Below are 15,707 nucleotides of genomic sequence, written 5' to 3'. Positions count from 1 at the left end.
CTTCCTTCTCTGTAACTTTTTTCCCCCTTCCCCTCCCCTATGGTCTTCTGGTAAGTTTCTCAAGATCCAGGTATGAGTGAAAATATATGGTATCTGTCTTTCTCTGCCTGACTTATTTCACTTAGTGTAATACCCTTTACTTCCATGCACATTGCTGGTTGCTGCAAATAGCCAGATTTAATTCTTTCTCATTGCCAAGTAGTATTCCATTGTATATATAAACCACATCTTCTGTATCCATTCGACAGCTGATGCAAATTTAGGCTCATTCCATAATTTGGCTATTGTTGAAAGTGCTGCTATAAACATTGGGGTACAAGTGTCCCTATGCATTAGCACTCCTTTATCCTGTGGGTAAATTCCTAGCCGTGCTATTGCTGGGTCATAGGGTAGATCTATTTTTAATTTTTTGAGGAACCTCCACACTGTTTTCCAGAGTGACTGCACCAGTTTGCATATACAAAAAGTGCAAGAGGGTTCCCATTTCTCCATATCATCTCCAGTATCTATAGTCTCCTGAAATGGAATATGAAATTCAGGAATTTTATATAATGGATGTGACAAACTGTTATGTGCAGGAATTAAAATATAACAGCAGCACAAAATTTGAGGCTAATTTTACTCATAGGTAGCAAAAGGCTACAGTGTACCTATACCATTTTGGGGAGAAAATATTTGTACAAAACAAACCCACATGTGCAAATGCATAGTTTTTAATCAGTGCAGCATATTATCGTCTTAAATTAGCAACTGCATGTTGTTTAGGGAAGAAACAGACAGACATTTTCAAAAATCCTTTGAAACCTATGCTCTGTATTCTCCGTGGAACAAGACTAACATTCTTAAACTCAGTGCTTTAGTCTGCAGCTTTCCCCATTCTGCATTAGGGATTTTGATTTCATGCTCAGAACTGAGGCAGATCGAAATTATTCAGAATTTGGAAAAACAAGGAAGCTTCAATTAATGGGATGCTGGCAGGCAGCCTCTACAGTGCACATTTCACTCCCGCATACATTTTGTTTGTGCATATTATTTCTTTTACCTCATGCATATTATTCATGCATATTATTTTTTACCTTTTAAAAAGATGATCATAGTTTAGTAATGAAAGAATGCTTCTGAACAGAATTCAATAGGGGAAGTATGCAAATCCAATTTTAGAAACAAAGATGAACTGCTGACACATTTGATAAAGGCAAGTTCAATTTGAAAACCAAACAGTGTTTCCCTCAATGTGTGGCAGACCTAATTAAACTTAAGTTTAACATTATGGAGGATAGATAAACAGCTCTCTGTGCTTAATATATGTGTGTGTGTGAGGAGGCATGGAATAAAGAATACGTTTGGATTCTCACTTGGGGTGTTGGCGAAGGAACTTGATAGGTTATATCAAAAGGAGTTGAAACCTTTGCTCCATTTTTTTCTCAGTGGTAGTATGACATTAGTTCTTGGTTCTTAGCCAGATTTCAGGACAACTACTGGACATAAAATCATAGAATACATAATAATATAACAATGTTAGAATTCAAAAAATTCTTTCCTAAAGAGTTTTTTATTATTTCATTTTATTACAGGAGCATAATGTGTAGGTGATACAAATTTCCACAAAATAAATTTAAGAAAAATATTTCTGATTAGATAATATATTTTATTATGAGAAAAATGAACAAATGGTATGGTTTTATAGCCATTTGTGTCTTAGGAAGGTTTCAGAAATAATCAGTTTGAGAAGTGAGAAGAGACCACCTATTCAGGGCTACATTGTTATTCGTAGTGAAGTTGTGCCATTATTCTAGGCATGTCAGTTCTATACTGCAGCCATCTCAACGTAGACAAACTTTGTCCAAAGTTGAACATAAAGGTAAAGTCATATTTCAAAGAGGGAGCATATAGAAATTACTAAGTGCATAGAGGCATGAAACTGATACTCCAGAATGTACCAGATGAAAATATGTATTTCATAGCCTTCAAGATAAGCTCTTCTTAAAATAATATTTCCTTTAATTTGGGTCGTGAATGCAGCTATATCTTTCAGAGTAAGGTGTTAGAAGATGTTGAATAAGCAACTGGAGAAGACAGCAGAGGCAAAGGTTGCCTTAGCAGGATGCAAAGTGATAAGCAGGAGGAGAGTTCTAAGAAAAATCTACATTAAAATAATAGAACGTAATATTAATCTAGTGCACTCAAAGATCAATGGAAACAATAAGCTTTTTGTTTTGTTTTTAATATCAGACACTTTATTACAAATGAAAAAAAGTAAATACACTAAGAACTGTACATCAAATGAAAGGAATGTGACTTGCAGAAAGGGAAACTTCCAAATCAATTAGCAGAATATTATCAGGGAAAACTGACCCTATTTTTGAATAATATGAAACTTCTTGAAATTGGCAAGCCATGGCTTGGTGGCCATATTCACTGAGCAATATTTGTTATTCATTTCTGGGCTTCTGACACTTCTTTTTTATGATGCTTCCATACTGAGTGGCATCTCTTGCACATTGATCTTTTATTTTACATTATTTGTTCTGGACTTTTTTTTGTTTTGTTTTTTTCAGTTTTTGAAATAACACAGCTTTTTATGCAATAGGAAATTCTCTAAAAGGCAACTTGCAGGATGATTGCTGTATAAAAGGGTTAAGCTTGAAATAATGCCTATTAACGCCACTGACTTAGCAGGAATGTCTCCACTTTGTTCAGTACACATTCGTTTTTTTTAAATTCATTCCACTAGGAATTTTGTCTCTGACTTTGGGGTTATAATCTTCTATTCTCTTCTATTCTATTATCAGTTTGACAATAAATGTTACTAACTTTCACAGAAAAGCCTAAAATTCAGAGAAAAGCCTGTCTTTTAGGCTGCCTTGAAGGGACTATGGGTCTGTCAGTAGTGGGAAGAAAGATTGCATTGGGATAATGGATGAATATTTTAACTGGGTAAAAAATGAGCTTTTTTTATAAATGAGAATCATCTGAACTTGGTTGTTATTCTTGTTTTAATTTCAGGAAGAACATTCACAATATTTTCTTCTATTTTTTTTGCTTTATTATAAATTTATTCTCTCACTATCGGTAGCAAGAAAGCAGTTTTGAAGAATTGGTTTTGATGATTTATCAACATTTACATACAAAAACAATTCATCAAATAAATTTCTACAATCAGGTATAGAAAACAGGCAACTGACTTTTCTAATGATTAACTACTGAGCAACATTAAAAATATTATTCAAGAAACAGCTTTTTTCTTTCTCTCACTATTGTCAAAAAGGTCTACTTAATAGCAATTATTCAAAGGCAGTAAGAGTGAAATGCAAAAGTTTTAATGAGAAAAGAAACTGTGCAGAAACTCCATTATTTACCATTACACAGTAGCCCTGCCACATTTCTTCAGGACCAATACTTTGGAATGCCTTCAGTCATGATTAACTACATCAAAAGTCAAGGCATCTGCCATCTATGTTCATATCACAATCATGTCCACTTGAGGCAGAGTATAGAGATGGAAGAAGATAAGCATATGCTCATAAATAAGGCTTCTGTGAAAAGATATATTGACAGGGCATTTACATTTTGGAAAAAAGTCCCAATTGAAGGTTTGCAAGCATTGTAAAACATCCCTCAATACTCTGCATGGGTGTCTAAATTCATTTAACCAGCAGATTGCTTTTACCCATTAAAATAGAAAATATTTTAATGAATATGTCAATTGCAATTACAGCAATGCTATTTATTTGCTAGTGTTTATTTCATATAAATATCATTTTCACTTCCTTTTTTAACCTAAGTTCTAACAATAGAATAAAATATTCTTATATTTAACAATTTTTAATTATTATTAATATTTATCTGAAATTTTGGGAGCTTTGAAAAGAAAAAAATAAAAAAAATTTTCATGGTACTTTTAGGTTCAGGAAGTTGTGAAAATTTTAGGAGAATGTCTGATCTTGAAAGTATTCCAGCTAACTTCTGAGAGTCATGAAAGAGCTCTTGATTTTAGAGAAGTTTTATATTCTTAGTAAACACCCATTCTTCAGAGTCCCAGACTAAATGGAGCCAACATTGTCTCCTTAGATTTCTTTTTATCCAGTCTTTCTTGATAAGTGGGCTTGAATCAAAACAATTTGATATTATGAATTTATGCATGTGCAAATGTCAACATATCCCCTTCCTAAGCCCAGCCAAAAACTATTGCCAGTAATGATTTTCTCACTTTCTGGACAGATCATATATTCTAATTGCATATTGATTTAAATGACTTTAAAATGTTTTTTTTTTTAAGTTAAATTCCAAAATCGCTTACGCAAGGAATTTTAAAGAATTGTTGGCTTCTTAAATGTATGTTAGAAGTAGAGAATGTTAAGTAATCCATATATATTCTTGGAGACTGGTTCACTGGGGCTTGCTCTAGTCTTTATACATGATGAAGAGGCCTGAAGGAATATAGGTGCTTTCCCAGAATGTCAGGGTACAGACCAGTGCGTATTGCCTGGGTAACAAGGATGGTGGCTCTCTCAGAGGAAATTTGAATGGTGTTATTTTTCCCATAATCCATCAGATGTGTGTTCTCATATATTTTATAATTTTAGTTGATTGCTGACATTAATTCCATAAAGAGCCCAACATTCTCTGAGGATTCTCATTTTTTCTGATCAATTTCCTCTGAAATTCTGTGCCACCTGTCACAGGTGTCAGGCTCTTTTGAGGTAAAAGTAGAGTTTTAAATACTAAAAACATCTAAATGTGCAAAGTAGTGCCTTAAATATACTTACATTAAGTTAATAAACTCTATACTTTAATGGGAGACACTGATCAGTAGTCATTGAGATAAGTTAATGGACTCTAGTGTCACAGACTACAATTTAAAAAAAATACCAGATCTATCATTATAATCTTTATCATCACTATCATTGTAAATTTATATTTATTGAGCACCCACCATGTTCCTGATATTATACTAAGAGTTGGAAGAACATATTGCAGTAATACTCAAAATATACATTTATTTGTGCACATTAGGCCTTCATGTATATTAGGAACTGAATCAGAAACACATAAATCAAGTACTATTGAATAGTGAAATATCAATATAAAAAGAGCAGAAATTGTTATTGATATATTAGTATAGCTTTATATTTTCTTTCAATATTTCACCTTTTTGGGGAAGAAGTTACTGGTAAATGTGCTGGGTCTGAGCAAGCAGATGAGGAAGAAAAAAAATAAAGAATCGGGAAGTAAGCTATGGGAAGTGTAAAGGAAATGCAGAGTAAGGGGAAGATACAACTTCTATGCAGTGCAGTTTCCACCAGGACTTCTTTTTCCTTTTCTTGATAATTTTTTGTTTCTCCCCTATTCGGCACAGTCTCCCAGATGTCGCTTTTTGTGACTACTGTCTCTGATAGCCATGCAGCGATCAAATACTCTGTGGTATCAATAGGGAGAACTGGATGGAGGAATGTTTCTCTGGGAGCTTGTACCCAGGGAAAAATTCACTTATTTGATATCAGATCAGGGCCAGTCCTGAGAAGCATTTTTTCTTTGATTTTTGTAAACAATATTTGAATGATTTGGGGCTACAGAATAGTATAGTGGAAAGATAACAGGCTTTAGAGTCAGTCAAACAAATTCGGGTTATGTAGCCATGAGCAAATTACTTAAACTTGCTTAAGTATCAGTTTCTTTATCTGAAGATATAATAAAAAATAGCACCTGCCTCAGACCATGGTCATTAGGATTCTCATAATAACAATATACAATGTTAAATCTAGTGCATAGAATATAGTGAAAACTAAGTAAATATTAGTTCTAGTACATGTATTTTAATAAGAATTTTTAGGTAGTCTGTGAATTAATAACTTGAATGTTTATACATGTAATATGGTAATGTTGTCCATATTTTTGTTTCTGCTGTGCATGAATATTTTAACTATAATATTCAAAAAGGCTAAACATGAAGAAGATAATAGCTTTGTATTAATTCTGTGATTTTTTTCCTGGGGAAAAAAACCAGAAAGGATGAGATCAAAAGATCATGAATATATTATACTACCAAAAGGATCAGCCAACTGAAAAGTTGAGAAGCACTATATTAGAAGATCATAACCCAAGTAGACTTATAGATTTGCATTTTTATTCCTGGTCCTATACTATAAAAATAAACTCTCCTAAAAATGGAATTACATCAAAATAAAAAATTATGTTAAATATGGCTTTGGAAATATTTGTGGGATAGACACAAAATGTACTCATCTCTGTACTAGGTCAATAATATGATTACACTCTTGACATAGTCTCAGGTCCACACTGCTTTGCAAACATGATCTGAAACCTGTCCAATTTTTTGATTGTTTTAAATTTGTTTTTGTATTAAACATCATTTAGAATGATTGGTCTATTGATTGGACTTGGAACTATATATTTTTACAATAGCTTTTGTCAGTATTTATTTGTATTTATTGCAAATTGTTTCAGAATTACTACTTGTTTTATATGTGTTTTGAGGCAAGTTGTTTCAACCTTCAAGGCCTCATTTTCTTCCTATGCTCATGACGTGTGAACTAAACAATTTTACATCTCTGTCATTTCATAATTTGATGATTCGAAGTATAATCCTGCAGAATTATACTTGGTAAGAGTGATAGAATAAACCAAAAAATTTTGAATACAATTCAAATAACAATACATGTTTTTTGAAAGCCCTTTAAAATTATAAAGAACCATATAAGAATAAGAAATTATTAAACTTTAATCAGTTTAATTTAAGAAATAAATAAAAAGGTTAAACACAAGCCTTGAATGTGAGTAGAATCAAATTTAACTACCCTTTTGAGCATACCAGTATTTGCTTTTCATACTATTTACTCTCTAATAGGTATAACAGGTTGTGGTAATAATGGTAATAGCAGCAGCAGCAGCAGCAGCAGCAATACCTACTATTAGCTGAACATCCACTGAGTATCAGTCATTCATGATATGTATGTATATATTTATATCTGTCTCTCTATATACATATATGTCTTAAATTTTAAGGTAGGTAGCTTCGTCCTCAGCTTACTGATGTAGAGGAAACACAAGAGAATACAGGTTGACATCTTGCTTACATTTTAAAATTATCCAATGCCACATTTGAGATTCTATTCTCAGACCATTTTACTTCATTCAAGGTGTACTTTTTAATCACGCTCTTGAGGCCACCAAATGTCTCCTTTCACTTATTTATTATTTTCCTCCTTCCCCTTCTACTCCAACAACTTTTGTTTGTTTTAGATTCCTGGTTTTTAAAACTATTGACAAAAAAACACAGCTTGAAGCTAAAACCTCTACAAAGTGACTTGCTCTGGTCAAATGCTGAGTTATGAGAATATGGATTGCAGAAAATTCATAGATTATATTTTATTATATATTGCAATGTTTGCATGTTCCTCTTACTCTGGTACCTTCTCTCTATATATTTTTAAAGAAGACAGTCTTAAATATGCTTAACATACCTAGTAAACACTTTCAAGATATTACTTAAATACGCATAATTGAAAGAGAGGTATATTTAATTTCAAACGTGAGAACATAAACACATTCACATTTTATTTTCTTTTGCTTCTGGGAGGGCCTTGGCCAGATTTGCTGATTGAAATTTTATGTTTCCCAATTTATCAAATATTTACCAATGACATAATGGGCTTTTTACAGGAGATATGTTAGGCTAGTTGAGACATTGGTTCATGGCACATAGCTACTGTATCTCACAACTGTGATAATGGTCAGTGAGATTTATTTTCTCCCTAAAGTCTGAATTCAAATTTCAATTGAAAAAGTTGAATTGAAAATGAAAATTATTTTATCATTCTGACATTGAAGTTGATCTTTAAGAACAATGCATGAAGAAAGATTAGGGATATTAATGGATTATTGAGACTAAACTCAAACAATAAACATTTATTATAATTTGGTAAAAACTAATATTTTATGGAGGAATTAGAATATCCCTTGAATACTCCAGGAGATGTTTATACTCATTAACATGAGGGGGAAACTATCAGCTTTTTAGTTTAATAAAAAGTATTATTTGGGATTTGGAATAGTGGAAATACTGTGACACTGTACTGGAAGTATGAAAGTTCAAGTGGCTGTTTCATTCTTTGTTGACTCCATGTGGGTTAAATTCAATTTGTCGTTTGTCTTTGCTTCTCTCCTCCTTCTGGCATCTATTTCCATTGTTGATTTCCTTTTCCATTCTTCTCATCCATTCACTCAACAACCTTTGTCTTAGCATGAATTGTGACTTGGTCACCAAGTTGATGTTAGGGATTCTGAAATGAAAACAAGAGAAAGCAAAACAAAAAGTCTACCCTTAAGTAGTTTTCTGCATCACGCCACTATTTATTCATTCAATAAAAATTATGCTAATTATATGTGTGTCCACTTAAGTCTCGAGGCTATTTGTGACCAAGAAGTAGATTTCCTTCAATTTCTTATAGTTTTGTGACTTTTTCTTCAATTGGTTCTTGTTCTGGAAAGAATTGCTAATGACCAAGGAAAAGAATTTTTCTGCATGTGGAGCACACTAACCAATATTGGAAAATATACAATTATAATTTACTCTGTCCAAATAAAATATTGTTTTTATAATTTTGAATTTTTCAAAAACCATGCTTCTTTTCACTTTGACCTGAGTAGATAGACTCAATCATAAACTCAATGTTGGTATATTTATATCATATCAGGTAGAATAATAGACAGATTCATAGGACTGGAATATATCTTGAAAGGAAATTTTATCTTAAGCATGGCTTTCTATAAAGATTATTCTCACATTATCTAAAAGATAGAAATGGAATCCAGAATATTTTTCAGTAAAATATTCTAACCTTCTAAACCCTCAACATTTATTCTTATTGTTTTAAAAGACCAAAAAGACACAGCATTTGTCAACTTGGAGACTTAATTCCAACTGACATTTTGTCTTTAGAGGAGGTATCCAAAAGTGTTTAATAATAAATCTGAAGGAAATCTCTTTTCATATGTTTGAAGGAGAAAATATAGACACATTAGGTAGGAATCTATTCTTTTTGTAGCCAAATGATGTCCTCATTCTATTTAAGCTTATGCATTATCTTAAGTGTAGGGAGTTAGTTCCACTGAAACATCATTAATTCAGCTGACACCAAGGATTTTCTCCTTTCACAGTATAATTAGCTTTATTTTAATATATGTATTATAGGGGCACCTGGGAAGACTCTTAGTTTCAACTCAGGTCATGATCTCGCAGTTCGTGAGTTTGAGCCCTGTGTAGGGCTCCATGCTGACAGTATGGAGGCTGCTTGGGATTGTCTCTCTCTCCCTCTTTCTCTCTGCCTCTCCACTGCTCATGTTCTCTCTTGCACTCTCTCTCACAATAAATAAACTTAAAAAATTATGTATTATAATTTTTAAGGGGCTATAAGAGGCAATGTGGATGGATCAGCACACTGCTTCTCTGTTACTTGAAGAAACATCTGCAGTACTAATAGTTTCAGTTGTATAATTTCTTTATAAAGAATAGCCCATGCAGGGCACTTGGGTGGCTCAGTCGGTTAAATGCCAGACTCTTGTTTTTGGCTCAGGTCATGATCTCACAATGTTGGAATGGAGCCTCACATAAGACTCTGTGGTAACATCGTGGGCTTGGGATTATCTCTCTCCCTCTCTCTCTGACCTTATCCCACTCATGCATGAGCACATGCTCTCTAAATAATTAAATAAATAGCCCATGCAACTGTGGCATTAGAAGATGTCTACTGTAACACATATATTTATTTGGTATAAATCCCTTGTATTTACACAATATTTGATAAGAAAATCATAAATACCAAAAAGTCCCCTTCCTTTTAGTTATCATGTAAGGTCAATGAAGTCACTTTTCACCCACCAATGTTCTTGAAACATCTCCAAAGATAGGCACTCATTCTAAATCCAATGACGACTTTACAATTACTATTTGTGTCACCAATTGACTTAAGCTAGCCATACTCAGCAAAAGGAAGGCATATTTTCCCATGAAATCAATGCCAGGCATTATGTTTTACATCTCCCCAAAATTAGTACTTTGGGAGATGGGTTATAGTGGCTATCCGTCATTAGCATCTTCCATCAGATCAGATTGATTCTGATAGTTAAAACTGCCTTACCAATCACAGACATGTGAACACAGCTGTTTTCCAAAGTGCTTGCAGTTTAAATATTTATTTACCTTTATTTCCAGTCTAAGATGCTACAGTAACCTATTGATTTCCTAGAAGCTATGTTCTTTTGTTTAGCTATTTCCTGTGCTTTTATTAATTGGTGTGTTGTCAATCGTAAATTACTCCACAAGTAAGAGTAGTGCTTTATCTATTTTATCTAAGAACTTGAAGTTTACATAATTTCCCTCTGATATTATTAAAGAAAAAGTCTCTATTATTTTGCCTAATTTCTTAATTTTTATTATTTTTTTTAAATTAATTTATTTATTTTGGGAGAGAGAGAGAGGAAGGGAAGGAGAGAGAGAGAGAATGTACATACACAAACAGGGGAGGGACAAAGAGAGAGGGAGGAGAGAGAATTCCACGCAGGCTCTGCACTGTCAGCATGGAGCCAAAAGTGGGGCTCGAACCCACAAACCATGAAATTAATACCTAAGCCAATGATTTCCTCATATTTTTAGTTATAATTGAAAGACAGCATTGATATAGTAGAGAAAACTTATTTATAAATTTTAAGGCTTATATTTTTGTCTTGTTTTGGTTGCTAAGTATTTGAATGACATCACATAACTTTTCAAAACCTTAGTTTCCTGCTTTTCAGATAATAACACAGCCATTAAAGTTCTTTGAATAGCAATACATTATATTAAATATGAGACAAGATTTTTAACATTGCCTTGAAAACCTTCTGCATTATTTGTGCTTTCTTTCCCCCTAAAAGTTTAGTAAATTCTGCCTTTGTTTTCTCTTCTATTTCTCTTTCCCTATAATGAAGGAAATGATAATATAATGTCTGGAATTATCTTAATTCTTCTTCAAAAATTATAATCCCTAAATTTTGCAGTTTGAAAAAAGTTCATTATTATCCTTATATTTGAAACACAGATATTCTCTAAATGTTACAAAGCTACTTCTGTCTTAACAAATAGATATTATGAGATAAAATGATAGGAGGGGCTATGTTCTTTCTGTAGAGTGAGATCCAATTTCTGGAAAGTAGAAACATTTTTCTTCAGCTGCTTCTCTTCCACTCAGCCTGGCAAGTGCTTGTGGGGCATGGCATTTTAAGCTCTATCTGTGTTCTACTGTTTGTTTTGCTATATGGTCTCTGATGAAAAAGTCTCACTCTGGAACCATTTTGTCAACAGAAAAATTTGGCAATGTAAATAATTGTGTCATTCTTTTCAGTTTAATGGAACCGGGGCTCCACCTTCTTCAAATCCTTTGCTTAATTTATATACTAAATATCTCTTATTGTTCTAATTGAAGATATCAACAAAATTCCACTCAGGAGATGAAAGAACTGTGAGATCTGTTGGCAAAGGAATTCTTAGACTGAAGAGTTGTCATTTCCTCATTCATTTGCCAGATTAAATTGACTTAAAATAAGGTACCTTGTAGCATGTGGCATAGCTAGACAGGAGTAAGGTTTTTTTTAATGTCTATTTATTTTTGAGAGAGAGAGAGAGAGAGAGAGAGCACAAGCAGGAGAAAGCAGAGAGAGAGAGCGAGACACAGAATCCAAAGCAAGCTCCAGGTTCTAAGCTGTCTGAACAGAGTCCAATGTGGGATTGAACTCACGAACCATGAAATCTTGACCAGAGCAAAAATCCAATGCTTAACTTTCTGAACCACCCAGGCACCCTTGGAGTAAGGCTTTTAAATTTATTATTTTGTATATTATTTTGCTTTCCTGTTTGCTCCACTCTGGGCACAAGTATCCTGACTACACTGTCAATTGGGATCCAAGTAGTCTAGATATCATTTTAATTTTGAAGGAATCATTTGATTGTAAGTCACTTATTTCACTTCAGATACAAAGAACATTTGTTGAAAGAATACTATAGGTTGTATGCTGAACATTCATCTTCCCAGCATATCAGCCGGAAATAGTAGGGTCAGTTTTGATTCCTCCCTCTTTCTCCTACCTTACATCTGATTTATGAGGAAATAGCATTGATTTAAACCTGACCACTTCTTACATGTCCAGTGCTATAACTCTAATCCAAGTCATGATCATTTCTCATTTGTACTTGTCTCTGTGCTTCACCCTTGGCTTTATAGTTTACTCTCAACACAGCAGCTATTATAATTATTTAAATTTAAATTAGATCAAATTACTCTGTTTTGGCGCAGTCGGTTAAGCGTCCAACTTCAGCCAGGTCACGATCTCGCGGTCCGTGAGTTCGAGCCCCGCGTCAGGCTCTGGGCTGATGGCTCAGAGCCTGGAGCCTGTTTCCGATTCTGTGTCTCCCTCTCTCTCTGCCCCTCACCCGTTCATGCTCTGTCTCTCTCTGTCCCAAAAATAAATAAACTTTGAAAAAAATTTTTAATTTTAAAACTGTGTTTCACTTTATTGCACTTTGTGGGTACTGTATTTTTAAATTATTTTTTAATTTTTTTTTTCAACGTTTATTTATTTTTGGGACAGAGAGAGACAGAGCATGAACGGGGTAGGGGCAGAGAGAGAGGGAGACACAGAATCGGAAACAGGCTCCAGGCTCTGAGCCATCATCAGCCCAGAGCCCGACGCGGGGCTCGAACTCCCGGACTGCAAGATCGTGACCTGGCTGAAGTCGGACGCTTAACCGACTGCGCCACCCAGGCGCCCCCGCCACCCAGGCGCCCCTAAATTTTAATTAACTTTTGTGCTCGCTTCAGCAGCACATATACTAAAATTGGAATGATACAGAGAAGATTAGCATGGCTCCTGTGCAAGGATGATGTGCAAATTCATGAAGCATTCCATATTTTTTCTTTTTTTTTTCTATGAAGCCAGCATTACATTGATTCCCAACAACTAAGCCCCAATAAAGACAGAGACCCCACTAAAAATGAGAATTAGAGGTCAATATTCCTGATGAACATGGATGCAAAAATTCTCAAAAAGATGCTAGCAAATTGAATTCAACAGTTTATTAAAAGGATTATTCACCGTGATCAAGTGGGTTTCATTCTTGTGTTGCACGGCCGGTTCAATATTTGCAAATCAATCAGTGTGATACATCACATTAATAGAAGAAAGGATAAGCATCATATGATCCTGTCAATAGATGCAGAAAAAAGCATTTGACAAAATACATCCTTTCTTAATAAAAACTCTCAAGAAAGTCAAGATAGCAGGAATACATGTTAACATCATAAGAGCCATATGTGAAAAGCCGACAGTGAATATCATCCTCAAAGGGGAAAACTGAGAGCTTCCCCCCTGGCATCAGGAACATGACAAGGATGTCCACTCTCACCACTGTTGTTCAGCATAGAGTTGGAAGTCCTAGCCTCAGCAATCAGACAACAAAATGAAATAAAAAGCATCCAAATAAGCAAAGAAGTCAAACTTTCACTTTTCACAGATTACATGATACTCTACACAGAAAACCTGAAAGACTCCACCCAAAAGCTGCTAGAACCACTACATGAATTCAGCAAAGGCACAGGATACAAAGCCAATGTACAGAAATTGCATTTCTATACACCAATAATGAGGCAACAGAAAGAGAAATCAAGTAATCAATCCCATTTACAATTGCACAAAGAACCATAAATTACTTAGGAATAAACCTAACCAAAGAGGTAAAAGATCTGTAAGCTGAAAACTATAGAAAACTTATGAAAGAAATTGAAAACACAAAGAAATGGAAAAACATTCTATGCTTACGGATTGGAAGAACAAATATTGTTAAAATGTCAATACTACCCAAAGCGATCTACACATTCAATCCAATCCCAATCAAAATTGCACCAGCATTCTTCTCAGAGCTAGAACAATCCTAAAATTTGTATGGAAACAAAAAAGACCCCAAATAGCCAAAGTAATGTTGAAAAAGAAAACCCGAGTGGGAGGCATCACAATCCTGGACTTTAGTCTCTACTAAAAAGCTCTAATCATCAAGACAGTATGATATTGGCATAAAAAACAGACACATAGATCAATAGAACGGGATAGAGACCCCAGAATTGGACCCACAAATGTACGGCCAACTAATGTTTGACAAAGCAAGAAAAATTATCCAATGGATAAAAGACAGTCTCTTTAGCAAATGATGCAGGGAGAACTGGACAGCTAAATGCAGAAGAATAAAACTGGACCACTTTCTTACTTCATACAGAAAAATAAACTCAAAATGGATAAAAGACCTAAATGTGAGGCAGAGAACCATCAAAACCCTAGAGGAGAAAACAGGAAACAACCTCTTGGACCTCAGCTGCAGCAACTTCTTACTCGACATGACTCTGAAGACAAGGGAAATAAAAGCAAAAATGAACTACAGGTACCTCATCAAGATAAAAAGCTTCTGCACAGCAAAGGAAAAATTCAACAGAATTAAAAGACAACCAATGGAATTGGAGAAGATATTTGCAAATGACATATTGGATAAAAGGTTAGTATCCAAATTCTATAAAGAACTTACCAAACTCAACACCCAAAAAACAAAAATCCAGTGAAGAAATAGGCAGAAGACATGAATAGACTCTTTCCCAAAGAAAACATCCAGATGGCCAACAGACACATGAAAAGATGCTCAACATCACTCATCATCAGGGAAATACAAGTCAAAACCACACTGAGATACCACCTCACACTAGTCAGAGTGGCTAAAATTAACAACACAGGAAAAAACAGATGTTGGCAAGAATGTGGAAAAAGAGGAATCTTCTTGCACTGTTGGTGGGAACGCAAACTGGTGCAGCTGCTCTGGAAACAGTGTGCAGGTTCCTAGAAAAGTTAAAAATAGAATTACCCTAGGACCCAGCAATAGCAAAGGATATCCTTTGGATAAATTCTTATCTATGTAAGTGCTGAATCATGGAAATCTACTCCTAAACCCAAGAGCACACTGTATAGACTGTTAGCTAACTTGACAATAGATTATATTAAATAAATAAATAAATAAATAAATACTAAAAAATAAAATAAAAATAAAATAGTTTCATGAGTTGACACACTATGGTATGTTAGTTTTATGTATGTAACAAAATGATTCAACAAATATACATTATGCTACAATCACCCCAAGTGTAGCTACCATCTGTTTTTTGATCAACACACTCCAATAGTTCTGTATTTTACTTAAGGTTTAAGCCAAAATCCTATCTATGATCTACAATTTCGTACATAACCTACTACCTTATGTCATGTCCTTAACTTCATCTCCTAATATTCTCTTTGCTTTGTTTCAGCACATTTGAATCTACCCACATTGGCATCCTTGCTATTATTACTTGAATATTCTAAGCACACCCATGCATTAAGGTCTTTGTCTTGTTGTTGTATGTGTATGAAAGCCTTTTTTCACCCCTACCCCCTCCACATATCTACAGGACAAAATATTTTACTTCTTTCATGTCTTTATTTGAATGTCACCTGACTCACAACCCATCTACTCCACTTACACACCACATTGTTAGTCTTCTTTATGCTTACATGTTTAAAAATTTTTCCATAGTACTTATCACCTTCTGACACTTGTGTAATTTGCTTTTAAGGTTTAT

At 34.2% G+C, this 15,707-nt stretch overlaps 1 non-coding gene across 1 annotated transcript; it reads left to right on the top strand.

Moving 5' to 3' along the window:
• The first annotated feature begins 12,862 nt into the window (after nucleotides 1-12,862).
• LOC122478056 lies at nucleotides 12,863-12,969 on the top strand. The gene has a single exon (XR_006295823.1). It is a non-coding gene; the product is annotated as a U6 spliceosomal RNA (small nuclear RNA).
• Nucleotides 12,970-15,707: the final 2,738 nt, after the last annotated feature.

The sequence above is a fragment of the Prionailurus bengalensis genome, chromosome X (genome assembly GCF_016509475.1).
Source record: "Prionailurus bengalensis isolate Pbe53 chromosome X, Fcat_Pben_1.1_paternal_pri, whole genome shotgun sequence".
In the NCBI taxonomy this organism is placed as follows: Eukaryota; Metazoa; Chordata; class Mammalia; order Carnivora; family Felidae; genus Prionailurus; species Prionailurus bengalensis.
This window is presented reverse-complemented; position numbering and strand designations above follow the sequence as displayed.